Below are 6202 nucleotides of genomic sequence, written 5' to 3' on the forward strand. Positions count from 1 at the left end.
TAGGAAGGTGAACTGGGAATGTGATGAGGTGTTTGGGGTGATATTTGAGAGGACCAGATGCCAGGGAAGGAACAGTCCCTATGGAATGCTGACAGGGAGGTGAGGCGAAGATGTATGTTGGTGGTGACATCATGCTGGATTTGGTGGCCATGGGAGGAGTAACGTTTTTATGTAATGACCTCTCTCATATCGCTAACTGTGCACTGTCGTGTTTAATTTCGATTACGGTTGTTAAGCTGGATTCATTGTGTTCAAATCGCTTCAAAATTCTCAGATCGAAATAATGTCGCAGCGATCATTGCAGTAGTGTGTACCGAATATTCTGTAGAATGATGACTAGAAGCAACAGCAATGTTGTTTTCTTCTCCAACACAGCATGGACCAACCTTACCCTCTATTACCTACCAGATGTGAAACTGAATCTAGGTTAGAGTGAAACCTTCATGATAGAGGTAAAAGATCGCGGGTGAATGCAATTATATAAGCTAGTTTATATATACAAAGCAATACACCTTATTTATTGGCCAGGAGAATTTAAAGCGGGTGCAGTCCCCAAGGTAATCTTAGCAGTGACACTTCGCTTTCTCCCTCTTTTGCTTATGCTGCAGATCTTTAAAAAAAAGATTCGAATGTAATAACGCTTTAAGGCGTTAAGGTGGTCGAGAACACTGACATTAAAATCAATAAAACACTGTTGAAATGCAGTCACTGGTGCGCACAACAAGCTCTCACAAAAAACCGCATAACGATGACAGGATAATCGTCTTTTGTGACGTCGTTTGATGGATAACAGGGTTGCGGGTAGTTTAACGCTTTAACTGGAAGCCAACACCTCCAACAGCCAGCACTCAATAATTGCTGCGTTGATTCCCTGCCTTCACTTTTGTACTCAAACTGTAGACTGAGGTCTGAGCCACCCTTGTGACTTTGTGCTCTCAAATGGGTCACAGCTACTGCTCCGTGCTCGGGTATTCTTGTTTCAAGGCCCGTTCCTAGGTATAATTTTACTGGTTCACTTCGATCACGTTCCATTATTTCTGAGTCGAGATGAAGTTTGAGGGTTGAACTGATCGAATGTTGAAACAACAATAGAAAATGTCACCTGCAGTTTCCCAAAACAACGTCATGCGCCATGTGTATTTCGTCTCTCACCAACCTACTCTAAATCGCTCCTTTTCCTTCATTCGTGGCTTTTTCATTTATCTTTCATTCGTTTGGTTCCACAGTCCAACAGCTAAGGTGAATTTGGAATACGTTCGATCTTACTCATCTCCCCAGTTTCCAGCCCATCGCACACGCACCTCAACTGCCCACTACTGAGAGAAAGTCGCCAAAATTTATGCAAACATAACCCAGCCCTTCAATTAGCATTAGAATAAAGGCAAAACATTGCGGATTCTGGTAATCAGAAATTAAAATAGACAGAACTGAGAAAATTTAGACTGGAAACGTTAACTCTATTTTTCTCTTCACAGGCGCTGCCAGAGCTGCTACGCTTTTTTCCCCCCCAACACTTTCTGTTTTCACTTCAGACAGCATTGACTATCAGGAGGTTTCCCAAGAAAATGTCGCGAGCAATCGGGTCGCGGATTTTCCGATTGTAGTCCTGCTTACAGCAGCGCTTGGCTGTGTGGAGTCACACAGATCTACGCGTATCCATTGTTTTCAGAAAACATTGGTGCGAATGGGGTATATACCGCCAGGAACAGGGATGGCAGCAAAACAAAGTCAAGGGTGCAGGTGTGAAAGTGAGTGTCAGATATGGCTTTGCCGCAGTCAAGTGACAGTTAAACGGAAAGAGGGAAGTCAAGGAGGTCACTGATTGTGGAAGTGAGAAAAGTATTGGGGAGATGCAGATTGAATTCTGGAGCTCTGGACAGAGACATGTGACGGGGCTAGATTTGTGTTTTGCCGTTAAATTATTTAGCTGCGCTCTTTTTAGCAGAAGTCGGAAAAAACAAAATAACCTAGGCTATGTCTTGGATTTGAGCAGATATTGCAGTGGCCATAATGCAGAGTACTATACGACCACGGCGCCAAATGTGAGTGGCTGTATTATCCCTGGCTGCAGGAAAGTAGCACACAATCACAGTCGAGCAGCTGTAAAACTAGGACGCTTGGCCAGGCTATCAGAAAAGTATGATTTGAGCTTCGAAGCTGATGAGTGCTGATTACAAGTCTGGCTAAATGATGAATCCTCCTGATGGAAGGTCATTTTTCTCTCGCTCTGCAGATGCTCCCAGTCTTCCTCAGTATTTCCAGCATTTCCTGCTTTTATTTATATTACATAAAGAGCTGGCTTTTCTCTTGATTGCCCGCCTCCTCCAAGAACAGGCGGAATAAAAACCTTTTCCGAACATCTGGCTTTGTCGCGCAATGAAGTGATATTTTTTTTGTTCTTGATACGGTTGTTCAAAGAGTGTGGCTCCGAACCTGAGTCGGAATTTGTCCCACAACATCGTCAGATATCCTCCAGCTTCCCACATCCAAAAGGAAAATCCTGCTGATCATGGAAGTCTGAAATAAATACTGAAAATGTATTTTCTATTCATTACCGGGATGTGGGAGTCGCTGGCTAGGCCCAGCATTTATTGTCCATCCCTACTTGCCTTTGAGAAGGTGGTGTTGAGCTGCCTTCTTGAACCGCTGCAGTCCAAGTGGTTTAGTTACACCCGCAGTGCCATAAGGGAGGGAGATCCAGGATTTTGACCCAGCAACAGTGAAGGAACGGCGATATCTTTCCAGGTCAGGATGGTGAGTGGCTTGGAGGGGAACTTCCAGGTGGTGATATCCCTGTGTATCTGCTGCCCTTGTCCTGCAAATGGTAGTGGTCCTGGGTTTGGAAGTTGCTGACTAAGGAACCTTGCTAAGATTCTGCAGAACTGTCGTTCTTCCTTATTTTCCACGGGCTTCAAGGTTTTGCCTTAAAAGGAGAAACTGCCATTCATTTCGAGACGCCATTCAATCAATGAATGACATATTGAAAGGTAAGAACAGAGGGAACAATATGCACTGGAAATACAAGACTGTATTTGTGCAGAGTTCTCATTTGTTGAGCTCGAAAACATCGTCCGATATCTATCTGTACCTCCAGCAGGTTTATTTGAAGCAGCCAGAGGAGATTTTCTGATTGTGAGAATGCAGGCTTCTTGCAAAGATAAGTGTAGGAAGTTCTCTGACAGTCCCGATAGATTATAGACGGATCTACAGTATGTGCCTAGACCTCAGCTAAAAATAAACCTGATGGTGAGAATTATACATGCAGAGTCGGAATCAGCATAATTGAGTGAAGCTATTGAGAGCAAGTTGAAAAAGTGTAACATTTGCCAGTTAAACCACACAGAACCCGGCTGAAAGAATATCCAGTCCGACAGAGCTGGAGCCTCACTGGTTCGAGTTGACCTTATTTTATTGAATTATAGGGGTTGTTTCAGTTCAGCGATCCAATTCAGTAGGAACTAAGGACCCGGAAAGTCGGGCAAGGCTAAAACTAATGGCTCAACAAGTGTCTAAGTGGCAGTGTCTTAAGGGCTCATCCAGAATCTTATTTGGACTAGCCTTACTAATTTTATGGCTACAAAAGCAGGTCAGAAGCTGTGAATTCTGTGGTAACTCACTCCCTGACTCCCTAATGCCTGTCCATCATCTACAAGAAACGAGTCAGAAGAGTGATAGCATACGCTCAACTTATCAAGGGCAAAGTAACCAATTTGATCGGCGCCCCATGGAATATGTAAGCTTTCATTCACTCCACCACCAGCGCTCAGGAGGTACCATCTACAAGATGCACTGCAACAACTGGGCAATGAGTTGTATTTCCAGAGGCAGCAGGGCTATTACCAGACTTACACTGGAGCAGTGAAAGCCCACTGAGCCCACGCACATGGTCATCAGAAGACGCAGCGGGAAAGCATCACAGCGTCCACTCTGCTGGTCCCTCAGCGTCCAGGGTTGCCTGCACCCCCGTTGCATAGAAATGGAATTTCAGTCGAAATGTTACAAGTTTCATCAACAACAGGCTGGAAAGATGAAAGTCAAAGCTGACACTGAGCTGTGTGTTTAGCTCAGTCTGAATAAGACTGCTTAGTTTTGTTAAAATCAAGCGTCAGGGAAAGCAATCCCAAGTAAATGTAATCCAGCATATAATTGAATTGACATTTATGTTTAACTTAAAGGGTCTCCTTGGAGATTCTCAAAGAAACTAAATTTTTCAGCTTGAAACTCTAAAAGAGAACAAAAAACGCTAGAAATCTGAAAGAATCAGCTTTGAAAAATATTGAGAAAAAAAATCACAGAATTCATGGAATTGGAATTTGTCTTTAGTTTGTCCACTCAGGGACTTAGAAAACTGAATTTCTCCAATAAATATAGAGTGGTTATAGGGGTGATTAATATCAGCAGAGACAAAGTCCAACAGTCAAAATAAACATAGCTCAATCATGGATGTGATTAACAGCTGCAATAACAGTAAATTCCAAACCACACAGTCACTTGTGGATTTGCTGGTGTTTTCATAAATTGGATTTTTTTTAATTATTCATTCATGGGATGTTGGGCATCGCTGACTAGGCCATCATTTATTGCCCCTCCCTAATTACCCCTCCCTAATTACCCATGAGGAGATAGCAGTGATCTGCCTTCTTGACGCGCTGCAGTCACTGCGATGTAGGTGCACCCACAGTGCAGTTAAGGAGGGAGTTCCAGCATTTTGATCCAATGACAGTGAAGGAACGGTGATGTATTTCCAACTCAGGATGGTCAGTGGCTTGGAGGGAGACTTCCAGGTGGTGCTGCTCCTATGTGTCTGCTGCCCTTGTCCATCTAGATGGCAGCAGTCATGGGTTTGGAAGCTACTATCTAAGTAGCCTTGGTATGTTCCTGCAGTGCATCTTCTGGATGGTACAGAGTTCTTACACTGAGGTTGGGAGTATTTGTGGAGTTCCCTCCTCTCATGGGTTGTTAAATTGCCCACCACCATTTATGATTGGATGTGGCAGGACTGCAGAACTTAGATCTGATCCATTGGCTGTGAAATTGCTCAGCTCTGTCTGTTGCTTGCTGCTTGTACTGTTTGGCATGCAAAAAGTGATGTGTTGCAGTTTCACCAGGTTGACAGCTCATTTTAAGGTGTGCCTGTTGCTGCTCCTGGCAAGGCCTCATGCAGTCTTGATGACTGAATGAATGCCCTCCTGCACCGCGAGCAAGTGAATGGCCTCTGCCCAGTTTGAACCTGTTGGTCTGTCTTCATTTTAGATAAATAGGCAAAGGTCTTCACACAGCCAGATCAAGATGGTTGGGTTTTCAGTAGCATCTTAAATAGGAAATTGAGGGAGCAAGGCAGGGAGGTTTAGGGAGGAAAATCTAAAGCTTGGGGCCCATACAGCTGAAGGCATGGCTACCAATTCTGGAATGATTATAATTGGGAATACACACAGGACCAGAATTTGAACAGCACATACATCTTGGAGGGTGTGGCGCTAGAGGAGAACACAGAGATAGGGAGGGACGAGGCCATGGAGGGATTTAAAAACATGCATGAGAATTTAAAACTTGTTACGTTGCTTATCCGGGTGTCAGTGCCAATGAACATGGTGGATGGGTGAAGAGGATTTAATGCGGGTTAGGACACAGATAGCAGATTTTTTATGCATTCAAGTTTATGGAGGGTGGAGAATGGGAGGTCAGCCAGAAATTCATTCAATTCTGGAGGCTACGAATGCATGGAGGAGAATTTCACAGCAGATGAGCTGAGGCTGGTGTATTTTCAGGTGATGCTAGAGAGTTGGAACCAGGGGCATGCGGTTAGGAACTCTTTTCAGGGTGAAATAGGACTAGGCAGGGGGAATCTCAGCCAGTTTCTAGGGGGATGGGTGGAGTTAGTGGCTCCAGAGTGGAATTTGGGCAGGAGTAAGAAATAAGGCAGCCTTAGTGAAGGTGCAATTATGTTGTTGGAAGCTTGTCTTGGGCCAAATATGACACACAGGTTGGGCAGCTTGTAATCATAAATCAATAAAAGAAAATTAACTGGAGACCTAAAAGAAGCAATTTTGAAAGGCGTTGAGAAAAAGAGCTACAGGATACATGGAATTGTAAACTCTCTTTATTCAAGGATTTAGATGACTGACTTTCTCCAGTGAACTTGGCATGGGGTTATTGGGTCCTGATGGCTTTGTCTTTGGTGAAATATATTTGTGAATTGAAT

Source organism: Cetorhinus maximus, chromosome 21 (genome assembly GCF_964194155.1).
Source record: "Cetorhinus maximus chromosome 21, sCetMax3.hap1.1, whole genome shotgun sequence".
Classification (NCBI taxonomy): Eukaryota; Metazoa; Chordata; class Chondrichthyes; order Lamniformes; family Cetorhinidae; genus Cetorhinus; species Cetorhinus maximus.